General features: G+C 46.2%; 1 long non-coding RNA gene across 1 annotated transcript in view; it reads right to left on the reverse strand.

The window, feature by feature from the left end:
* Positions 1–18,833, reverse strand: part of LOC144165116 (uncharacterized) — a 49,951-nt gene extending 31,118 nt beyond the window's left edge. The window contains exons 1-2 of the long non-coding RNA XR_013321371.1: positions 18,734–18,833; positions 15,777–15,844 (exon numbers count right to left, since the gene is read on the reverse strand). This is a non-coding gene — a long non-coding RNA (uncharacterized LOC144165116). The remainder of the gene's footprint in view (positions 1–15,776; positions 15,845–18,733) is intronic.
* Between the last annotated feature and the right edge of the window lie 5,827 nt (positions 18,834–24,660).

Below are 24,660 nucleotides of genomic sequence, written 5' to 3' on the forward strand. Positions count from 1 at the left end.
CGAATATTACGACAGAGAAATGCAAGACGTCTTTCCGGTGGTGCAACATCACCAGGAAAAAGGGTTCTCCGGATTGCCACGGTGGCGCCAACCTAACGCTCACCTGCGCATGAGAGGAGCGTGTCTCTCGTGTGTGTGCGTGTGTGTCAGAGCTGCGAACCTACGGAGCCACTTTTACCCTAGCTCCTCAGAAACAATTTCCTAGATTTCCCTAAATGTTTGCTGAATGCGGTTATCAGATGTTTTCTCTCGGATATTGGGTTACAGTTAGGCGATATGGCTGCCGAATTTACTTTTAAGGCATATTTGTGAATTCGTTTGAAACCATTATTGAAGTAACGGAGATGAAGGTAAAAATGTTGGACCACACTTTGTAATACTTTAAATATTTTATTTCATCAAACCACAAAAGCAATAGAGGGTCATTACGGGGGGGACATTTATAGTGAATACTACATAAAAATTACCTAGAAAGTAAAAGCGATCGCTCGGCGCACACACAACGATACCATATTCCAAGAAGCACTACGTGTTACAGCGCCTTGTGTATAAGGCGAAGACCTGTTAAAATATAAAAATAACATAATCAAGAACACCGCAATTCAAAGCAAAAAACAAAAATCTTGTACTATGACACAGAGCACTCGTAATAGCATCCAAGTATATATGAAAGAAGGATAATAGGAACGAGCACAGACGATGCGCAGTGCTTGAGATATTCGAGCGAGCAAGTTTATGAACTTCATAAATCATATTCTTTTGATATTTAAACCATAAGTGTCAAACGTAGGAGCGATAGCTTCGCTCGATGCACATTAATGGGAAATAGATATCTGCGCTTCATCGACAAACTGAAATTCATAGGTACATAAAAATTAATAAATGTTAAACTCAACAAAGGACACCATTACACGACTGAAGGCATAAGTCCATGGGGACGCAAAAATTTCCCCAGATTTTAACAAATTTTTAATTTCCCTAAAGACAACCCAAATCCCCTATATCTAGGGAAATTTCCCTTTAGTTGGCAGCCCTGGTGTGTGTGTTTGTGCGTGGGGGCGCTACTATCAGCACCAAGAATTTTGTGATTGGTGCGTCCTGACGTCAGCGGAGAAAAAGGGTGAAAGGGAAAGCACCCAAAGCGCCTATTTAATCTCTCGCGCGCAGGAGCGCACTGCCTGTTCTCTGATACCGAGATGTAAATACTTTACATAACATATTCTTCTCCTTCAACTTCTTCATCGTGACTGCCCCGGTACGACACTAACCTCGGTACATTTCGACCACGCTACCTTGGCTCGCAATACGACATAATTTCCCGTGGACAAAACGCCATGGCGGCTCAGTGGGGAAGCCGTTGTGCTGCGTAGCCCAAACAAGCGGGTTCGATTCCCAGCCCACGCGCCCGGTTTCAAAAAAAAAAAACACCGTTGAGTCGAGATTTGGGCGCACGTTAAGGATCCTAAGGTGGTCTAAATTATTCCGGATTCTTTCACTACGGCGCGCATCGTATAACCACGCGTAGCTTCGGCGGATGAATTACCTGAAAGTATATTTCTTATCTTCTCGTGGAAACAAGGTTTTGGTATGATGACGTAAGTTGCCCGCGCAACTGGCGATCGTGTCTGCCGAGCATGCTATCACGGATTAGGCATACAGCAAACTTCACCTCGCAGGAGTGGTGCCTGCTGAAAACGCGTGTCTTTTCTTTCGCATCCGCCGTTGTATCATTGTCCTTCTTTCGAAACTTCAGTTGCCGTTGCGCCAGATTACAGTTCGGTGGAGCCCTCGACTCTTGCAGTCTCAGTCATAACGTGCAGGTGACAGCGTGACGTATTTCCGTGAATGCCTGATGAGCACGGCTGATAGCGGACGGCTAGGAACCACGGGGGACTAAAAATGAGCCAAATGACGATATTGCCTTAATACCTGTAGTCGCTCGTTGTTGGCCTGGAATAAGGCCCGCCGTCACACGGCGTTTCGGCATTGTGCGGTTGGTAATATTGTCACTGACAAACGAATGCAATTACCCAATGACGTTTAGTAGGGGCGAACTTGTGCCCAAAACAAGACAAAAAGAACCAGGCGTGGCGTTCACGTTGCGAAGCATTCCCCAACGGCGCCCGCATGATCGTCCTCTTCTTTTTCTTCTCATAGACATCTCAGCTCGTGCCATGTGACCCCCTTCGCCTCACAGCGCTCGCGATCTCACTGCGAGACTCGGAGGGCACGGGCTGGTGCGACTCGCATTGCGCAAGTGCATGTGTCAATACTACCCTCTCCAAAAAGAGGCATTGGCTCGATGCCTCGAATACGCAAAAGGAGATAACGGGAGAGCACATTACTAAACACCGACACGGTAACAACGTTACCGAAAAGTGAAAAAAAATTGGCCGCGTATCTGCTCCTATTGCTGCAAATATCCTAAAAAGACGATAGTCTTTGAAGAGAATTGCCAAGGAAACGCCTCTCTCTGCTTTCCCGCTCGCCTCTCATGCTGTTCCTCTACCGTCGCACTCATCCCAAGGTAAACACACTAAAGGTGTGTGCAAGGCGATTTGAATTTACCGCGTTTCACTGCTACAGGCCGGGTTCCTCGATGCAAGCGCAGCAGTACGCCGGAGACGCGCGTGAATGGAGGCTGCCGACTACAAGTTTTATAGAACCGAGTGGTCGTGCTCCACATGTGTTCCAATCAGGACGCGGAACCATTCGTTGCTGTTGCCGCGTGATGTTTCAAATGCGGCCTGGAGGTGGCGGTTTTCTGCAATAGATGTAGGATATCATTTGCTATCGGAAAACCAAGCATCTATGCATTTTTATGGAAGGAACACTGTAAATATATCTTGTGTACTAATTTCCTGTCTTATATTTGCGTAATGTCTTGTTCTTGTTCAGCAAAGTTGACAAGTACGAACGTATAAACCGGGCTTATACGTTTAGATTTGGCTGTGAGTATATGAGACTATTGCGAAATATCAAATTTACTTTGGTCGGGTGGCTGAATCGAGTTCCAGACAAACAGACATACAGGCAATCCATGTAATTTTCTCAATGTGGGCTACTCCAGTATCCCAAAAAAGTGGCCGGTGCTCCTTGCTAAAATTCGTCACAAGCACACGCGTTCTTCCTTGCTGCCCTTGCATGACGCCTCTTGCAGTGCATACTGCCTGCGTGAAGAGGAGTGACAGATTGCCCGCAGCGAATGCTTCACCTTCGTGCATTTCTTCACACGAAACCTCAACAAAGATGCTTGACAGCGGTGGTATGGTAACGACATCGTCCGTTATGCGAAGGACTAGCCGGCGGTCACTGTCGTTTTCCCTTGTCGCTAGTTCTGTAGTGAAAGACACCCACCACTTTGAGAAGTCAATGACGACTCCGTATTTCCGGAGAACGTCTATACCCAGAATTAGGTCTCCAGAGCATTCCTGCACAACCAGGAAACTTGCGACGAACGTTGATCCATAAATCTTAATTCGGGCCGTGCACATGCCGATCGAATTTTCGAATGCACATGCTGTGCGAATTTGCGCTCGTGTCCATGGCACCGTCACATTGCTCAAAATCGTCGCCAACTTACACGTAGAATGGACTAGTCGGCGCCAGTGTCTACTAACCCGTTCACGTCCCGACCGTCGACATCAACATAAATATCTAAGGACGTGTTTTTCCCGTCGGCACCCGTCGTCGTCTTCGCACTATGCGTCGACGCCGATAGCGAAGGAAGCTCATGATCGTCTCCGCCGTCAGCGACCCCGACTCCAAACGCCCCTGCGTCCAGTTTTTCCGACGGGGAATCGGCGGTCGCGCACTGTTGGTACCAGTAACGTTTATGACGTACGTTATTGTAGTTATATAATATTAATTTGAATATTATAAAAAAAATGGCACAATGTATTCGTCTGCGGTATTTTAAACTCAGTTATCAATTCCAAACATTATTTACCTCATTCTATTTACGCAGACCTACAATGATGGTGCTCGGGTTCAGTTTATTGTTGCCTGGCTGGCTTAATTTCTTCAAGACAACATACTTTACAGCCGGCGATTTTCGAGTGCGAGGCGATGTTTGTGACTGTTTTATAACTAGGTGTTTATTTTTTTTACCACAGAGAAACAACTTTATTTTCGAGTACTCACTGAACAAAGCACTCATTGAAAAGTGCCGGAAGTATTGTGAACGTGTGTTGCCGAAATTTTAACCCCATGTGCAGCACCGTCTAGCCAGCTTCCGAAAAGTCCAATTCGTGAAGATGTTCACAGCCCAAGGAGCCAAGTCGGTACGCCGCCTTCCCGCTGAAGGAGCGTGGCGAAGCAAATTTTGGTATGGGGTACGGGCATCGATCCTCACCCTCCCTTCGTTTTACGGTCATAATTCGACGAAATTCAGCGGAGCGAAAAGGGAGCAGCGGGTTTTTCTCTCCACTCCTTCCACGAAAAATGAGGGCACCACGTAGCGTCAGTTTCTCGAAGCTTGTGGCGATGCGCCTTACCCTAGCCATGAAAAGTCTTGCAGGGAAGCTACACAAACAACATTTCAATACATCTGCAAAAATGGTTTGTAGCCCACAACCTGAATTACTAAAACCTGGAAGGCGTTTTTTGTATCTGGTTTCTGAGAGCCACAATTTTGTGTTAACAAAGGCGGCCCGACGTGAAATCCAGCCTGTTCTCATTGGCAGCAGCAGAAAAAGTGTGGACGCGCTCGGAACCTCGTACGTTAGTTGTGCAAGCCTAAAAATTTGCCAAGCGTGCCGCTGGAGCCATGCTACGGGTATCCTGGATTTGATTATCCTAACGGTCTTTGTTATCAAACGGCCCCTGTTTTCTGCGCCCTTCAGTCACGTCCGGACGAGCGATGCGCCGGGACAGGGCGCAATCAGGCTTCGGTGGCGCGTGTCCCTTAATGCAGGCGGGTAAAGCTGGCTCTCAAATGTGTCTAAACACGGATGCCATGATGATGCCATGATGTACTTGCCAGATCAGCAGTTGAAGATTCGGCTAACAATTTTTTTTAAATGAGGACCAAATTGAGGGCCCTAAGTTAAAATTGGGCACATTTTATGGCAATAACTGAGTATATTTACGAGTTTGTAAGCTTTTTATAAGTTTTCTCAACGCATTCGTATATGACGAACAAAAATAAATGCAATATGAAGCAAAAAAAATTACGCCCACCTCCCCACGTGGGAACCCTGGTGTGATGCGACGCTGAGGGGTGTTCAAGCGCAAGCGGAGAGCAACCGTCGACCGAAAGGCCGCCGGAGACCGGCACACCGGTTATATGCGCAGCGCGGCCGAAGGAGAGGAGACCGCGGAAGAGAGAGTAGTGCAGATGCGCCGGCGCCAGTGTGTCTGCCGCGACTATGACGCAACACAATCCAACACAATCCACTTTAATCCAATCCAAATCCAATCCAAGCCAAGCCAATCCATTGGAATCCAATCCAATGCCCCTCGGGAGATAGGGCCATCGGAGAGGACAGGGGGTGAGTGGCGGAGAGGTCAGCTCGCGCGGAGAGGAGAATGGGGGAGGGGCGGACGACAACAACGCCGACGACGCTGCATGGACAAGGCGAGTGAATGAGATGCAGTCGCATGGTCGCATCTAAAAGCGGGGGTGGGTTGACGCGCCAAAGTCAGTTTCGGTATGTCGTGAGGAGCATCAGTCATGTGGGTTGACTGGGGGTAAATTACAAAGGTTCACTCTACTACACCTTCATGTCTGCTCGACGTGTCACTTCGCTGCTTGCGAAAACAAGCTTATCTACCCCCGCGCTAGAGCCCCGCACTGCCGGGGATATGGAATAAAGCCGCCGCCGCAGCCTATATTCAAGGACACCTTTACTATACGTCGGTAGTGGCTGCTGCCGATTTTAACTCACCGTCCGCAGGTCATACCATGTTACGTGAGACATTACGGGGTAGATCGGCTCCTTTTGAGCGTATGTGATTAGTAAATTAAAAACAAACAAATGTACGATACATCTTGCCATGCCTACCGTATAACTAGGCTTTTGTTCACGTGTGCTGTTATAATTTTTCTGAACGGTGTTTCACTTGAGTGAGATATAAAACAACCCAGAAGTTATAATAATAATAATAATAATGCTAAATTTATTTGCACAATAAGGTGTTTTTTTAGAGGAGAAGAGGGCGAGCCGGAAGGTAATCCTGAATGTAGGTGCAGAAATCCCCTGTACTGGCCTGTGCGACTGGTGCATGCTCCTTTGATCGCTGAAACACGATATCTGAAATTTTCGAGAATATATTTGATGCTTTCCATGACACATGTCTAAATTCGGTGGATCAGCGACGTTATATTATCACATCTACTGGCACTTGCGCTCCCATATGGCCCGTTTATATACCTGCGCCAAGGAGGAGAAATAGGAGTGAACTTCATTCATGTGAGATGGGAACCCGTCTGGTGGGCCATTAAAAAAAATTAACTCTCCTTCTCCGGAGGCCTGCGCTAATTAGCGAAAATGGCCACTTACGTTCACGCTCAATTATCAGGACCACCCCGCCTGAAGGGGGTTTGGCTGAAATGCCTGCGGGTTTGGCCGGAAATCTGTCTGTCAAAACAAAGCGCCTAGGAACCATCGTGAGGTAACACACATATGGCTTTCTTGGGTCGCGATGGTACCGTCATGTAGTTTGTGCAAGGCGAAGTCGATGAAGAATATGTCTCCCTTGAAAAGTAAACGAATTTGAGTAAGTGAACGAATTTGAGTGTACCTATAAACTAGTTGTTGCACCTTATTAGTTCAATCATACTAGTTAATTTTGAAACAGCTGCCAATATAACTATAGCAGGTGAATCAGACTGCCTAGCATGAGACTATCAACATTCGGTTTTATATAGTATTCAGAGACTTAAAGTGTATTGCATATGGCAGTCATTAGAAAACCGCCAATAAATTACACTCTCAGTTTTTTTATTTGCGACAGTTAAATGTGCACGTATCGGTTCAGCCAGGGCCACCTGGAGGCATTCCCCAGCTGTATACACCACATCAAAGGAAGGAATAAGATATGCGTAGCACAGCCTTCTCATTTATGCCAACATAAAACCGGCGGCCGCACAGGTGTCACACCAGACCTTCTCAAATTTCTACGCTTCCATTCTATCGTGCTCACAGCAACAAGGATAAAGACGACGTTACATTACCGACGCTGGGTTCTAGTAATGCTGTAGCTGATTATAAAAGTTCTCACTGATTCTCATTCAGATTGTGGTCACGAGCATTCTTATTTTCAAAAAAAATAATGGGGCATCACAATGCCATCAGCCAGTGTGGCATGTGCTTCACACCATAGAACATATTCAGCGTAGTAATTCCGGCAGCGAAAAACAAGAAATTTGACACTGACAGCCTTGACCTGTCATCCTTCCACCGGTTTTGTTTGAGGCGTGCAAGCTGAGCCCAATAAAATCTTGCGCACAAGTTACTTTTCATACGTACATTAATTTTTGGCTTGCAGAAAAAGCGAAAATAAACAGAAAAAGCAGGGGTTCATATGTACGAGAAATATTATCAAACCAATTTTATTTCACCAGCTGGAATCCCGCCAGACCTCTAGGGAAGTTTGTGATGGTAACAGCAAGGCTACGATGACCTCATGGGCGACTTCAAAGGAAGGAAGAAACTTTAGAAGAAAGCTACGGAGGCTAACTAAGGAAAGAAGAACTTTCCAGCTGGCTGTGCTACATCTGAAAAATGGGAATAGGAAATTTCAAAGAAAAGGACTGGCATAAAATAAAGGATACGAAATTTGGGAGAAAATAAAAACGCATGGCGCCGAAATGGCGAGTGCAAAGACAGCACCATGGGCAAAAAAAAAAGAAAAGGCATAAAACAAGGAGGCAAAACGACAAAATGGGCAAACCAAGGTTGCTGCATGCTCGTAACACCCCTACAGCTCCGGTGGCTGGTTTTCTCTGTTGTCACTTCAATCTACTTCATCAAGGCAAGCATTGATTTGGCTACTTCGGCTCGACCTTGTCTAAAACCACTTAAATATCATTTATCTTCTCTGTATATGATGTAAATAGGGTACATAATTTCCAATTTTTTAAATTTCGCCTGAAGTGTCTGCTTCTTTGTGGCAAGCTCTGTGCCTAACTGACTCGTAGAATTGCATTTGCTTTGTTCATTTTTTGGCCGCTTATTCTGCCTATGTTTTTTGTTCTCTTCTCCAGCACTTAAGTTCTTTCATCATAAAATTCGTTTTTCTTCAAAAAGGTTTTTTTGGCTTTTAGCCCTGTCTGTTTATTGGCTTTAAACCTGCCATAGCTTTGCTCGAGCAGGTTAGTTCTCCACATTATTTACCCCTTTCTTTATTCTGGGAAAGGGAGCATGATATTTTAAAAGGTAAAGAGCCCTGCAGCGACTAATGAGCTCTCGCACTACTTTCTTTGTGGTTGGAAGTACTGAAAGCTATAGTTCCACAAACCCAGAATGTAAATGCGCGTTCTACAACATATCTTCTAGTCTCTTGTTTGCTTTTGTTTAGGTTGCTATCATATCACATACATTAATTGCGACCTAAAGCGACCCCGCAACAGTGATAACATGGCTGGTGTGACGTCCCCCAATATACAAACAACGCCCTATCTTCTAATCTTTTGGCGTTTATCTTCTAAGTATTTTTCATGTGAAACGCTACTTTTAGTTTTCACTAATGATTTATTTTCCATAAAAGACCGGCGTGGCATTGTCGATTGCATTTTTGTACATTCTCAAAAAGCGTTCGATTCAGTTTCCCATCAACTTCTTTCGTTAAAATTTAGTGCTGTTAACATAGAAAGTGCTTACTCAAGTGGATAGAGTGTTTTTTGTCTAACCGAACACAATATGTAAGTGCTAACAATTGTAACTCACCGTTGCAACACGTAACATCTGGGGTGCCGTAAGGTTCTGTGTTAGGTCCCTTACTCTTCCTAATTTACATTAACGACCTTCCTAACAATATTTCTCCTACAATTACACGTTTTGCTCATGATTGCGTGATGTATCGTGAAATAACCAACCCGGAAGATTCCGTCATTATCCAACCTGACATTAATACCGCATCTTCTGGGTGCAATAATTGGCTGATGCAACTTAACGTTAACAAATGTAAAATAATGAGACTTTCTTCTGGCGTTAAGCAGTGTAACCCGTCTCCGCTATTTCCGTACAAACTTAACAATGTACATTTATCTTCTGTCTCTTCTTATAAGTACCTTGGCGTCCATATTAGCACTAATCTGCAATCGCATGAACATACTAATTATGATACCAATAATGCTAACCGTATGCTTGGCTTCTTGCGCCGTAATTTTGCTCTTGCTCAAGTGTCTTTAAAACTCTTACTTTATAAAACTCTTGTTAGATCCAAATTAGAGCATGCATCATAGATTTGGGACCCTCATATGGCGGTGCTGTCTTCATCCTTGGAAGCCATTCAGAACCGGGCTGCTCGATTCATTGTCACAAAATACTCACGAACCGCTAGCATCACGTCAATTAAATCTCTTAAACTCAGTGACCTTGCTGCTGGAAGAAAATTGCGCGCTTGTGCCTCTTTCATAAGATTTACTTTACTATCCCCATTCTAAAACAGGCTCTCATTTCTGCTCCATCCGACAACTCCCCACGGAACAATTACAGGTACAAGGTAGGGGTTCCTAAGCGTCGCGCAAACCCCTACTTTCACTCGTTCATTCCCAAGACCTGCGACGACTGGAACCACTTCCCCGCCTCCATCGCCAGCATTCCGGATCCTACATCATTCAAAACGGCTGTAACCAATATTCTATGAAATGTTAACCACTCCTCTCTGTTACGCCTTCGGTCTTTGAGAGTATTTTAATAAATAAATAAAAAGGAAAAATCTCTTGCGTGAGTTTCTTGATGCACATAGCATAGTAAAATTACGCTTCGGTATATCATGGCTATTGCATCTAATCTAAATTAGGCTGATCCAAGGGCACTACCTAAAAGCATATCAACTAGATACAAAATTTGACACACGTCGTGCAGGGGCCCTGTAGACAGGCATTTACATTATATAAAAAAGCGTGTTAGTTTAGCATAAAGTGGAATAGCGTTTCGAGTTACATTTACCGTAAAAACCCGCGTATAATACGAGGTTTTTTCCCAAATTTTACTATCTAAAATTTGGGCCTCGTATTATATGTGGATCCCAAAGCTTTCAGCCTAAAATTTGCACTTTCGGTTTCAGCGGAGGGTGCGCCATCTTGCGGTGGCGTTAGCTGGCTGCTGCTTCTCTCAGCCGGCGCCATTTTGATTGTTTTGACCACGCGAAGGATCTCGGCACGTTCACCGCAAGTCTATCGCGATGTTGGGTGCACCAAAACAGTATTCGGCTGCAATTAAAAGAAAAGTTATTTTATGCGCCGAGACCATCAGGAATTGCGCCGCAGGACGGCAGTTCGGCGTCACCGAAGGCAGCATTCGTGGGTGGAGAAAGGAACTGGTGCATGACTGGATAAAGTCTGTGCGGTGTCGGCGGCCTGGAGCACTGTTGGGGATTCCCGTCAGTGCTCGTGTTGGACGCCTAACGCTGCCACCTGGCCGATTCCGTGAAGAAGTTGTAGCGCGAACGCCGCACCGAACTCATTGTCATTCCAGGAGGAATGACATCCCAGCTGCAACCGCCAGACGTTTGCATCAACAAGACTTTCAAAGACTGCATCAAGTCCTGCTACCAAGAGTGGATGAGGTGAGGAGACCCGTAAGTGACAGCTACCGAATGGCTGACGCGGGTTTCTCCAGCGGTGCTTTGTGGCTGGTTCGCGGATGCGTGGGCCAGCATCCCAGAGGAGCTCGTCAGTCGCTCTTTAAAGAAATGCGGCATCTCGAACGCCCTTGATGGCACTGAGGACCACTTTCGTGGGGAAGACATTTCCGACAAGGCGACTTCAGGAGACAGCGGCAGCGAACCTGACTATGACTGAACGGACGTCGGGAGATAGTACCACCGAAAACTGACAATGACTGAACGGAAACTGCAGTGCAAATAAATGTTTTCTGTGCTCTTTACCTCGCATTATATGCGGATGAAAACTTTTTTTCTGATTTTGATGTCCCCGAATTACACCTCGTATTATACGCGGGTCCGTATTATACGCGGGTTTTTACGGTATACGCATTTCTTGGTAGCATTGTCAAGTTCAGACTTCTATTCGATAGAAAAGCACGCGGTTTTAAAGAGTACCTCAAAGGAACGCGAAGGCAGCCTCAGCTGAAAAATTCTGGGACGGCGGGGGGGTGAAACATGGTAAAATAGCGCGGTGGAGACGGAGCAACGAAGAGGCTACACAGTACTAGCACTGGATATCAACTGAGTTCTTTTGCCCCACGCAAAATACGATATACAGAAACATAGCATGCGCTAACTCGGGCAAAGCATCGAGGAAACAAATCAGCAGAAAAAGCAATAAGCGGAAGTGGCTCATTTCCAAAAAAGAAAAACAAATGGTGTGGGGATATTATTGAGCTTTCATGGGAGCTCACCTGCATTCAACCCAGTCCGGTGAAATAGGGTAGGATGCAGAAAAGTAAACACTAGAGAGGTGAGCAAAGAGTAGAAAAGAGTAATAATAATATTAATACTTTATTTGTACTCATGGTGGGTACAACCAGGCATACAGAGCCACAAAAGGCAGAATTGCCCATTCCAGTCAGGCTTGCGTACCCAACCTGGGACCCAAAGTTCCAAAAAGTAGTTCCACTGCGGTCGATTCTTTCACACGCAACACACCTCGAACACTGCTCGCTGGTGTCACGCTGCGTTCGGGAGACGAGATGCCTGGACGGGAACCGTAAAGCGCAGAGATGACCTTGCTGTGACGAGGAGCGAAGTCTGCGGCGGTTCCGAGCACTGCGGAGTTCGCTCCAATTGAGTGCGGCTAACAGAAGAATACCGGGGAGCGGGAGTTAGCACTTGACGGCCCACACCAGCATAGCCAAATCTGGGCGACATCCAAAGGCAAGGTGACGGCCCGTGCGATCAACGGGCCGCCGAAACCAAGCTCCTCCGAAGCGTGGGAGCGCGGAAAAACACGTCCGCTCAACCTCGAAGCGACGACCTAAGTCTTGCGACGCATCGCAAAAGCCACCTCCGAGCGTACGAAGTTCGCGCTACTCTACACGCAGCCCTTCTTAGTTGCGGAGAATTCAACACTGCATCAAGCGCGTTAACATGGCACGAACATTGGCTACCTACCACTAGAAAAACTTCACACAACGTTTTGAAACACGAAAGTTGTCCCTGCACATTTACGGCAACAGAGGCTGCCATGATGGAATTCGTGCGTTGCCAGGTGAATACCCATTACTGCCACAAACTCCAGTAGGCGAACAGGCAGCGGGCAAAGGTGTGAGGGTGGCATCATGGCTGCGTTCAGGTTTAGCAAGGTTTGAATGCACGGGCTGGCCGGGCAGCTTTTCCTCTACAGTCAGTAGTATTACCTCTATGCCTAAATCATTGGGATAGTTAGAACCACTAAATAAGCTACGCCTATGAGTAACGACACTGACGCGCGGTGGCAGCCATTTTGGTGCCTGACGCCAAGGTGGCCAGTTTTATGCACCCTCTTGCGGCTGACATTAACGAGTGGAATGGGCCCGCGGGCAGCCTGGCAACCATGACAGTTGTGTTCACCTTTTGAATATCTAAACAGCGCGCCGCTGCGATAAGGTACGGCTCGGTTGCGCTAGCATTCCTCATTTAGTGACTCTATGTTACGCTAGATCCACGAATTAAGCTACGCTTTTTTAAGTGACTATAGGTTACGCTAGGTCACTGTCGTTGTTTCCCAGAGGAAGCGATGCAGGCGTTTTCCACCTTCCCGCCGGTTGAAACAGCCTAGTACAAAGCAGCAAGGCATCGCTACTCCGTCTGGGGCATTTAAAAATCACTCTCAACGTGCCATACAGAACATTGCGCTCCGAAAATAATGACTTATCGAAGACCGCGCGCGCGGCAACACAGACGCACCAAAATGTCAGCGCCCATGGGTCTTCCCGGGGCAAATGTCAGGGTACGCGGTTCAATGGCCGCGGACGGCGGAATAAAACAATGAGAGAAAAGAGTGCAGATACTCTGAAACCTGATCTAGTGGCTCTAGGGATAGTATAACCTGAAAACTCTGTCTGCCCGGCTGAGCACTCCAATGAAAAGCAAAGAGATCTCGTCCTAAACAAGCAGTAGCGCTTATGGCCGTCAGGGGTTTTCGATTCTACTTCTTTAGAATGACACATAATTTGTGGAACAAGTGTTCACCGGACGACTTCAACTGAGGGGTAAAACCACTGTCTTACTGAGCCAAAAGTCGTCGGCTTAATTTGCGGCGAGGGGATGACGGCACTCTGGTAAAATAATAAAAGAGGCGCCTCTAAATGCCACACAGAAGATTACGCGCGAAGGCGTTACATAAGGGCGGTGTCTAACGTATGACGCGGTGCCAACTCGTGTTAAAGTAACCCGTGGCCGGTGTAGGCCATTGCCACGTGTATGGTGCTCCACCGTAGCACCTCCGCCCCTGCCCGGCGGTGTCGTTTAAGGTAAGTTCCACGCAGTGGGCCGCTGCGCGAACACTCTTCCGGCAGATAAACTATTTTTCGCAACCTCCGACGAGACATAACCTCTGACCGTTGTCGGTAGATGCGAGTGTAGCTGTGCCGTCTCGAAAGCAAACCAATCTCTGTCCTGTTATGTCTAACCCCTGTCCAAGCTGTTTTTACAGCTAAGCAGTATACCTCTATTCCCCACGATTTCATCTGTGTGGGCAAAAGGGCCAAGGCATCAAGGCCTAAGACGCCCAGCGCTTGCGTCAGGCTAACAGTGTACACAGCATCGAGCTCAAAATTCGCTTAAGCAAACCACGAAACAGGCATCGGATCCGCATTATGCATGATAAGGCGCCTGCGAAGAATTAGACCACCCCACCTGGTAAAGAATATATTTGCAGATTATGTTTAAAGGCTAGGCAGGAATACAGCAATTAATTAAAGCAGTTCTTTCCCAAGGCGCCGAGCCCATGCGTCAGGCTAGGCAGGACCGAGAGGCCGAGCGTAGTGTCAGTAAATACGGTGAGTACACCCGACTGAGACACGCGAGTCAGCAGCAGCGGCAATTTTGGCGTTTATCAGTGTTCCGAGCTTCCCGCATTTTCGCCTTCGCGGTTGACCTCGACCGGGTACTTTGTTAACAGCACTGCCGACTATGAAACAAAACGGCTTCTTTAGACGCAGTTTTGCTGCCTAAATGCTGTTACACGCGTAATATTCGACTCGCATTCGGAACAACGTTAGTCTAGCGCCGCCGCTGAGCCGGGAGGTCAAGCTAAGCTTACCAGAGTTTACGGATTAAAACGCATAAACAATGATTATGGCGATGGCACGAAATAACCCAAAAGGGTACCATGTTGGGCTAGTTGTTGGTCAGATACAAAAGAAGGAACAGCGCAGATTTGGACGAAGGGCAGACAAAATTACTCACCACAAGCGTTGACTATCACCTGATCTCTTTATTACAAGTTGCGGAAAATAAATAGCACACTTACAGGGAAAGATGAAACCTGCGCGTACAAAGAGAGAAGAGAAGGATGCCCAGCCTGTCAACTGTTATTATGTCACCTACTTTATCGCCACATCCACTTTCCTCTGGCATCCAAGAATGCGATTTCCTTATGCGTGATAGCTAACGAGGGCACACTAACACGCTTTTCGCCAGCTTTTTCAATCATTACACATTCGACAAGCTCCCTCGTGGTTTTGTTCCTGCTCTTAAATGTTACTCTTGTGTTATCGAATCCAGGGATACAAGGCAGAGCAGGCAGTCCCGTACGTGTTGCCACACCTGGCCTTGCGATATCCTACGGACATTGTAGTCATGTTCTTTTAGCTATTGATTCAAGCATCGGGCTGTCTGGCCTATATATATGCCTTAACACAGGCTATAGAAATCCGGTAAACAACGCCGTTTTCCCATTGAGTGAATTTTTTTATGCTTAGTACTGCACTTGGTTTTTTTCGTGCGGACTGTTGCATCTTTTGCTTTCGTGGGTTAATTGGTTTGGAGCCGGAACAATAGAAGAAAAAATCCCGGATCATCTTCACTAAAGTGAAACCTGAGGTGGAGAGAAGCATCCAATCTTTAACTGCATTCTTGAAGCTTTGGCGTTTTTGCCAACGGAGATGAAAACATTTAGGGACAGAGGTATACAGCTTTGGTGGAAAAGTCTCGTGTCTCTGGAGCAGAAAGCGTTCTAGCGCGAGGCTTAAACGAGTGTCAAGGTGTTTTAATGCCGTCACTGCATGAGAAGACCGTTACGACGACGACGACATGAGACGCCGGCAGCCCGCCCCTAAAAGTGTCTATACTCTGTATCCTTATCTCTGCCGATACTCTGTACACATAACGAGAATTTGACTTACAAAATCAAATTGTTATTTGTAGTAAAAAATAAAAGTTTTGTGTGTAGTACCGAAAAGGTTGAGAACAGTTGCTATTGCCTCGGAGATTTCATAATACTTTAAATTTGTTCCGCCCCGTATACCAGCCCGGATTTCCGAATCCCTTCTATTAAATTTATGGCATATCAAGTTGTGTTCGTGGGCAGCAGTGCCCGCTAAATGTCTCTGTGTTTACTTCGTTAAAGCCCTTTAAACGGACGAGTGATTCTTTGGAGTACGAATAAATTTCCCGACCCGTCGCATGCTAGGAAAATCAACATGCACAAAAAATGCACTTACAATTGATAGAGGAACCAAGCGGTGGCAGTACCAGTGACTCTTCAGGGAGGCACCAATGACGGGGAGTACTGCTCAGGCGTATTTTCACGGAAAGAAATGAAAAAAAAGAAAAATTGGCATGGTGTTTTGAATGACGCTTTTTGTCGCCTTAGAAACAGGGGCAGTAGTTTTGGTGGTGCTGTATCATTAACCCCAAAACGGCTTTCTGTACTGCTTTCAACATGGTTTGAAAAGTGCAAACACTACAGATTGGAGGATTTAAAACAGCACTAGGGTTACATTTCAAGAAGTTCTTTCTTGTGCATATAAACTTTTTAAATAGCTCCGGAAAGATTGTCTCCAATTCACTCTGTGAAGTTGGCTGGAACGCAAAGCCTTAAATGACGTCACTCGAATTGACGCCACGTGACGTCACTTGAATTCACACTGGTGACTCTACAAACAGTGAAACCAGAGATGCGGCCAGCCATTACTTGGAATTCGCGGGGGTGGCGTCGCCAACGCAGCAGCAGCGTCGTCTACGGCCGGGCTAGAGCCGCGGACGCCACCGCTGTAGCCCGGCCGTGAGTCGGGGGAAAGAGTAGAGGAGCGTCTTTCGAAAGGTGAGACAGCGGAACCTTGCCATCCTGAAGTGATAGGTCGGGGCTACACCTCCGCGTGAAAAAAGCTCAGACACCGAAACACCTCGGCATGTGAGCTGAGTGATTCCCGATACCGATTTCAACTAGCTATTTTAGGAAGTTTGAGAATTGCGAGAAAGCTGAGGGAACTTTTATAAGATACCAGCTTTTTATCAGAACGAGTTGCTCCTCTCGCATTTTGTAATACCTCTTAAAACACAACCGAGTTGGTATTAACCAATTTAGAAAACGGAGTCTCATTCGTGGCATGCAGAGCGCAAAAGGAAGAGTTTCTCTAGCGGCCAGGAGTCTGTATGTTGTTTGCGCAGTTTGTTTTCCCGGCCTACAAATCAACCCCTCATAAATGTTTCTTTTCCCGACCACTTTATACCGTCGGCTGTGGGTTACCCTGGACGCGCTGTCGAGCAAGTTAATCAAGCCGAAAACAACCCTCGCTAAAGTAGACTACAAAGCAGTACCGCCGCCGCCGCCGCCGGTGAGCAAGCACTTCCGCGCGAGGAACGGTGGGTGAATTCGCTGCGCAATGTACAGTGTGCTCCGTGAGTGAAACCCTCCGCCGAGTTTCCAATTTGTTGTCCCGCACGCCATGACAGAACCCTCGGCTGACACAGCTAGAAAGCTTTGCTTTAAAGCAGGCCATTTATTTATTATACAATTGGTAATATTTTGCTTTGTATTTTGAGCGACAACCTCACCAAAAACCAGACGCCATGTAAAAAGTCAGCCACAATTTCCGGAGGATAATCCCTGGCCTTTGATTTATGAATAATACATACGTCGCTTGCTCACTGCAAAACACCACTTGTCTCTTGCTTCCAACGCAACATTATTTCAGCATCTTTTACGGGATGAAAAATAGTTTCTTCGCTCAGTCTGACATTGCCGTGATGAACGCCACAACTTGCACCTAGTATATTGCCGCGAATCATGTATGTGTTTGCTTCTTTATTGTTTGTTTTTACTGCCGGGCCACGCCCGGCTCTGTTATCGCGTTCCAAGCAAAGCGCGTCTTCCATTCTTTATTTTTATGCCGCACGGGCTATCACATTCAGATAAGCAAACTGTTTCGCCCTAACGTCGCTAGCCCAGAATAATCGTCTGTGATCTACAATGTTCTGGATGTCAATCGACGGTTCCAGAAACACTCGCGCCGAAAGATAAAAAGCCTGCAGAGCAGACGCCTCGGCATTCGATTCTGCGACGCTCGCCGACGCAAGTCACTTTGCTGACTGCTGCTTCGCCGCCTCTGTATTCTTTTGAGTTGTTAGGGGAGCACAAGTTCGCTCCAATAAACTTGTTTCTCCTTCAAGACAACTGCGTCGTCCTTGGCTTCGTGACAATATGTCGTTAAACAAACATAGATAGATACATGAAACTTTATGTGGAAGGGGCTGGGAAAGGGCTGAAACTGTTGGAAGGCAAATAAAAAAGACGTCACAAAATGCCAATAATTTGGGGAAATATATCATGAAGAATCCGTGTTTGCTTTGTTACAAAGCGGGTGATCATTTACTTTTACCGTACGGGCAGTCGGGATGATTTCAATAAAAACTGTGATATTAAGGTGAGGAGATCTCAAAATGGGTTGCTTGGGACGTATAGGGTTAGAACAGGCCTTTAAGCTTTTAAAAGGTACATCTAAAGATAAACACAATAAACATATATTCAAAGCCAATATTCAAAGCCAAATATATACTAAAGATGCTTAGGGCTTGTTCATTTTTTTGCTTGTCCCTAAATGCACTTTCTGCTCACTTTGTCACTTGTGAGCTAAGGAAATTATTTTATTTAAACTCATTCAAAAAACTCTGATCTTTGAGTGATATTGTAACCTTTCCGCGAACTATAATTTCCATTACGCCAGTATGTTAATACGCAACAGCAGGTCCGGGCGAATTCGCTGACGCACATTCCATAAATGTGATAGTGAAAATATCAGTAATTTCTTCGTCAACTCTCTTGTCACGGTATCTTTCAGAGTTTATGAGGCAAACACACGTTCTTTATTTGGACATGTTCTCGAATAAATACTCCAACGCAGACTGTATAGCAACAATGCACTAGATATCTAACAAGTATTTCTCTGAAGACAAGTAATAATATAGCTATTCTCTGGTTGCTTTCTGGTATTAATATTCGCATATAGTAAACCACCACGGGAGAACTACAAACTTGCGTCGGAAGGTTCAAAAAGCTTGCGGTAAAAACATTGTGACTAAGATTGGACATGCATTCAATGCGTTCTATGCGTTCTGCCGGAGTAGAGCTTTGATTAAGAAAATAATCTTACTAGGAACGATAGTTTTCTACGCTTACCTATGATTATGCCCAGGATGGGAAACAAAACTCCGGTTTTAGCCATAGGGAATGCCGCTTTTGGCGAAGCAGGCCCAACACTGTATAAATTTATTCTGGACAAATTCGACATACTGTCTCTTTTTTGACCAAGATTTCAGTCTAGCCACCTGGCATTGAAATTGATTTTTTTGTGCAACCACTTTCCACAGTTCTATTGTTTACACAACGATATACCGTCGTTTTCAGTACAATCGCTTATGATGGCTCCCTGCTACGCCGTGAACAAAAACTTGCTTCATAGTACTTTTATTTTCCTATGCGGTGGAAATATTGCTTAGATGGGATCATGTTTCCTTCCCCCTTTTCAAGTTTTCACTGTCATAAATAAAGAAAAATTTTTTCAAGCATTGAACAAGCCCTGCAGTTACCTTAACAAGCGGCTATGGTTGTGCTGATTAGTCCACGGAAACATGTGTAAACACGCTATACACATCGTAATGATAAAAAGGTATCCGAAGCCCGGATATGGAAGGAATGGAAAATTCTGGGGGCAAAATTACGGAACTCTGAAATATTGCTGGTCGGTATGAATACAAGCACGCGGAAGCGAATACCAGGCAAATTCGGGCACTTTTCAACTCCGAAGGTGTTGAGTAAGTGGCATAATCGTCCAAGCTTACTGGGTGTCCTGTCGTAGTGTAGCGTCTATGGTCGCTGACAGAACCTCACCCCTCACACACAGACGCACACACACGCACCCACACGCACACCCACCCCTCCACCCCCCCACCTTGACAACCCACACACACAGACACACACGCAAACGCACAGGCACACGCATACGCACACACGCACACACAAGCGCACACGAACATTCACACAGACACATACACACAAGCACACACGCACACTAACGCGCCCGCACGCATACACGCACACGAACCCATAAACACGCACTCACGCACGCACGCATACGCACGCGCACGTGCACCCGCACCTCTATTTGCCTCTGTCAAGACATGTCAACGGTCCAAGTAATGCCCTCGGACATCCTGAAGCAACAATATTGGAATCCGCTTTTACAACCAACGACACCCGCGAGGTTCGGGAATCTTATCTCATAAGGTTAGATCACCGGGACTTGATATCAATGGAAGTTACAGAAAACTGACGTGCTTATCCATCGATTAAAAATGGTGATCTCAATATTTTTGTCACTTCGTTCATTAATCCTACCTTTGAGTTTCCCATCAGAATTCGCACAAACTCTGTTACTGCGCAGACCAGTTTCACTCTTTCGTTGTCAAGCACTTGATTCGGGCATTGTCCCCAAGTACAGTAGCTGTATTACCCTAATCCAGTGCGACAATGCAATTTTTTCTTTTGAAGGAGGCTACTTTCTCACCAATACTTTGCAACCTTTATATATTTATGATATGTGCACCCTATGTATTTTTGCCCATCCGTCAACGAGGACGCAAACAAATTGCAATCTTTCTTTGGTGATCGTATGTGTCCCTCCACACCTGACCTTTGTTTCACCGCTTACCCCATTTGCGTACATTTCGCTTTTCTTATGAAACCATGTTGTCCTGAACTTTACGCGCACATTCCAGGTTCCTGCAGGTGCAGCCCACATGCCTTGCTTCCCTACAACCTGTTCGGAAGCTAGCTAATTGTGCAATGCTCTTTTGTGCACGGTATCTATTCTTCCCATCCGCGGAGGGTACAAAAAAAACTGCAGTCTTTCTTTATGCCTGTACATTTCCGTCCGAACGCGGTCCCCCACCCCCTGAATACCATATTGTGTACATTACATTCTTTTGAAAACCACAATTTGGCACGCATCCACGGTGCCAGAACTTGCAGCCAAGAGTACGTGCGTTGTCATGAAGTCGTGCAATCTTGAGAGCTGGATTCTTAACTTCACCGCTTTTCTCTTTTTTGCTTGCTGCCTTGTTATGCCACAGGCGTAGACCGACTGTATGCATACTCAGGCTCTCAGAACGATGTTTTTCTTCTCACACTTTCCCGAAACGCTAGAGAAGAAATGTGTTCCAAATGCTTGTCGCAGCAATATCATGTGACTGCACTCTGACGAAGGCAAGTTTCATTGCCGCTACATGAGTAAACATTTTTTAAAGCAAAGCTTTTGACCTCTACCCCCCAAGGGTTCTTTCGCGACCGTTGGTGTCACCAGAAAACTACAGCGAACCAATAAAAGAATTTCCTGGCACCACCGGGAATCGAACGTGGAACTAAAAGAAAAACAAAACGAGAGCCCATTGTCCTACCGATTTAGCTACGAGCCCACGCGAACACGGGTAAGAAAGGTGGTATACTCACCAAGCACATCTACGGGTTTACCCTCTTAGTTCTCGCTGAATGCTACGTGAAAGCATCACGCGACCCCTCGCGCCCGTCTAGCGGCCTTGAGCGCACCTTGCTCATGTGCTAAGAGTTACAAAAATTAAAGGAAGCTCACACCAATTCGTGGCATCGCACTTCTAGTGCTCCAATGTGCTAAGCCCTGTGGCCTCCAGTGCTCACGTAAAAATCACAGCTCCCAGTCGTCCGCCCTCACGTCAACTCAAGGAATACATTCAAATACTCCTTGATGGCGAGGCCATCTCTACAAGCCCCAGCATCAAGATCCTGGGTCTACATCTCGAGGCTAACACCAAGAGTGACGTCTCCTTGCAGCGCCTCAAAAACAGCATTAATCAAATCATACACATGATCAGGCGAGTTGCCACAAAAGAAGCGAGGCCTAAAGGAATCCGGTACCTTTCGATTAATTGAAGCTTTTGTCCTTTTGAGAGTCCCTTAAGTCAACCCCCTTTCTTCTTCTCAACAAGGAAGACATAGAGATGCTTTATATAATGATTAGAAAGGCGGTCGAGCAGGCAATTCGTCTTCTCATGAGTGCGTCTACACAGAGGCTGCTTAGAACGGGGCTCCACAACACGGTGGAAGAGCTGAGAGAAGGCCACCTTTTTAACCAGAAGGTCCGACTCAGAACTGCGGTGGGTAACCGCATGCTTCACCAGATTGTCCCTTAACCAGTCCTGAATGTCACTCCGCTTGACGTACGCCAACACTCTTGGCGACTAAAAGTGAAGATGCTCCCTTTGCTTAGAAATATGAACCCCTCACACGACCAGGGTCGCCGACAAGCACGGGCTCAAGCGCTAAACACCACCCTCGGTGGGGATTATTCAGTTATGTACACAGACGCCTCCAAACATCAAGGGCAGCAATACGCCTTCATCGTGGCTACCTCCAGAACCAACCTGCTTGCGTGTACCTCGCTTAGGACCAAAGAAAAGATGGCAGCAGAAGAGGCAGCCATCACCTTGGCTCTCACTCAACCAGGCGTTCGGATGGTAGTCACCGATTCCCAGCAAGCCGACTGGAATTACCAGTCGGTTTGGGTGTCCTGACCTGCACTGCGCGTGCTAAAAAACCACTCCCCAAATGGTTTCATTCAGCTCATCTGGACACCTCCTCATGCTTCAATGGAGGGCAACAAAAACGCCCACCCAACAAGCCTGCGCTTTTATCTCCCGTGCTATGAAGCTGCACGAGGACAGTCACCCGCTTGTCACGTTCAGGGAGATAACCCAGCATTATCGCCTTCTGAGACCGACCGTGATTTCGCCTTATCCTGACCTTTCCAGAGAACAACAAACTACCCTGCGGCTCATACAATCTGGCCTCCTTCACACAGCCTACGCGTCTTCACTTAATGCATCCGAATCGCTACGACGTTCAATGTAAATTTGGCTCAGAAGTAGGGACACTCCGCCCCGTAATCGGGGTGTGTGACGTCAGCCCTGAGCACCCTCCTCTCTCTCCGTCAACTACCCAACAAGAGCATTAGGAGATGCTACTGTCCAGGCCCTCTCTACCTACCCAGCTTCAACGGGTGGACAGAACACAGGCCGCGCGGACTGCATATGGGCCCGACAGAAGAAGAAATCACTCCCCAGGGATGCACTCTGGGCCGTTCAGAAATCTGAACAGAAGTATTTCTTCCGTTTCCTCCTCCTTATCTGCCGCAAATTTCGTCACCTCCGTCCGCGGAGCAGAGACGGAGAAGTCAGATCATCTAACACCGGGTTGGAGCTTACCTTAATTAAAAAAAAAAACTGTACTTCAATTGCGCAAAAACTAACGAAGACTAGAGAGAGACGACACGAGACAAAGCGCACTTTCAACAAACTTTATTAAGAAGAAATCACAGATTTATGCTGCTCTCACTCTCTCCTACACACTCACCCAAAAAAAACAAATGTCTGTGAAAATGAACAGGAAATACAAATAATATACAGTCATTCTGTACAAGCATGGGTTCTCGCAACGGGTAAAAAAGATTGGAGCCACAACTAATGTCAATGTCGTGTTTTCCGCACCCCTGAAGCTTGGATACTTGTGCAAAAGGAGCTACTGCAAATACAAAATCCACCTTGTGAAATCAAGCACAGGGTTAGGTGTGTTGACTCCGCTACGTGTGTAGTGTATGTCATTCCGTTAGACTGCAAAAAGATACACGTAGGGCAAATGGGGAGGTGCATCAATGATCGCCTGCGGGAACATGCCAACAATGTGAAAAATGCCTACTCAGGTCTTTAGGCTACCCACTATCGGGATTGCAAATTTACACCCCTGTTTGATGAGTGTTATATCGTCGCAATGAACAAGAACCGAACGACCCGCGAGATCATTGAGGCCAATAAAATAGAACGTGCTGGGAAGAGCTGTGTAAGCACTCCCTCCCTCGCACTTATGAAAAAAGAGATGTACTTCCTTGGGCAAGACAACGATTGATCGTGAAAGCGCAATAGCAGCGGCACGTGCCCTAAGAGTGTGATAAGGCACAGAAGGGAGGATGTGTTTGTTCATTGTTTTTTTGGATGAGTGTGTAGTAGAGAGTGTGGGCAGTATAAATCTGTGATTTCTACTTAAAAAAAGTTTGTTGCAAGTGCGCTTTTTCTCGTGTCGTCTCTCTCTAGTCCTCGTTAGTTTTTGCGCAATTGAAGTACAGCATGGATAACCAGCTCGCCCAATCCTACAGCCTTTAAAAAAAAATCGCGCAAATTCACCCCGTGAATATGGTTGGAAAGCAAAGCTGTAAACGGCACCTATCACGATTGCCCATGCGACGTCACTTAAATTCACTCACAAAATTCTCAACAAATTGTAAAACCAAAGAGAAGTTAAATATATGCACTTAACTACACCGTTTATTACTTCAAAGAGATATTCTTGGTAAGGTTAAATCAATGCATGATGCATGAACGGTGTTTGATTGAGTTGTATTGGTGTAGCACAAGAGTGGAAACTGTTTTTAAAAGGCTGTAGGATTGGACGAGCTGGTTATCCATGCTGTACTTCAATTGTGCAAAAACTAACGAGGACTAGAGAGAGACGACACGAGACAAAGCGCACTTACAACAAACTTTTTTTAAGTAGAAATCACAGATTTATACTGCCCACACTCTCTCCTACACACTCATCCAAAAAAACAATGAACAAACACCTCCTCCCTTCTGTGCCTTATCACACTCTTAGGGCACGTGCCGCTGGTATTGCGCTTTCACGATCAATCGTTGTCTTGCCCAAGGAAGTACATATCTTTTTTCATAAGTGCGAGAGAGGGAGTGCTTACACAGCTCTTCCCAACACGTTCTATTTTATTGGCCTCAATGATCTCGCGGGTCGTTCGGTTCTTGTTCATTGCGACGATATAACACTCATCAAACAGGGGTGTACATTTGCCATCCCGATAGTGGGTAGCCTAAAGACCTGAGTAGGCATTTTTCCCATTGTTGGCATGTTCCCGCAGGCGATCATTGATGCACCTCCCCGTTTGCCCCACGTGTATCTTTTTGCAGTCTAACGGAATGACATACACTACACATGTAGCGCGGTCAACAAACCTA

The sequence above is a fragment of the Haemaphysalis longicornis genome, unplaced genomic scaffold (assembly GCF_048455015.1).
Source record: "Haemaphysalis longicornis isolate Haplotype H1 unplaced genomic scaffold, Haemaphysalis longicornis Haplotype H1 scaffold_14, whole genome shotgun sequence".
NCBI lineage: Eukaryota > Metazoa > Arthropoda > Arachnida > Ixodida > Ixodidae > Haemaphysalis > Haemaphysalis longicornis.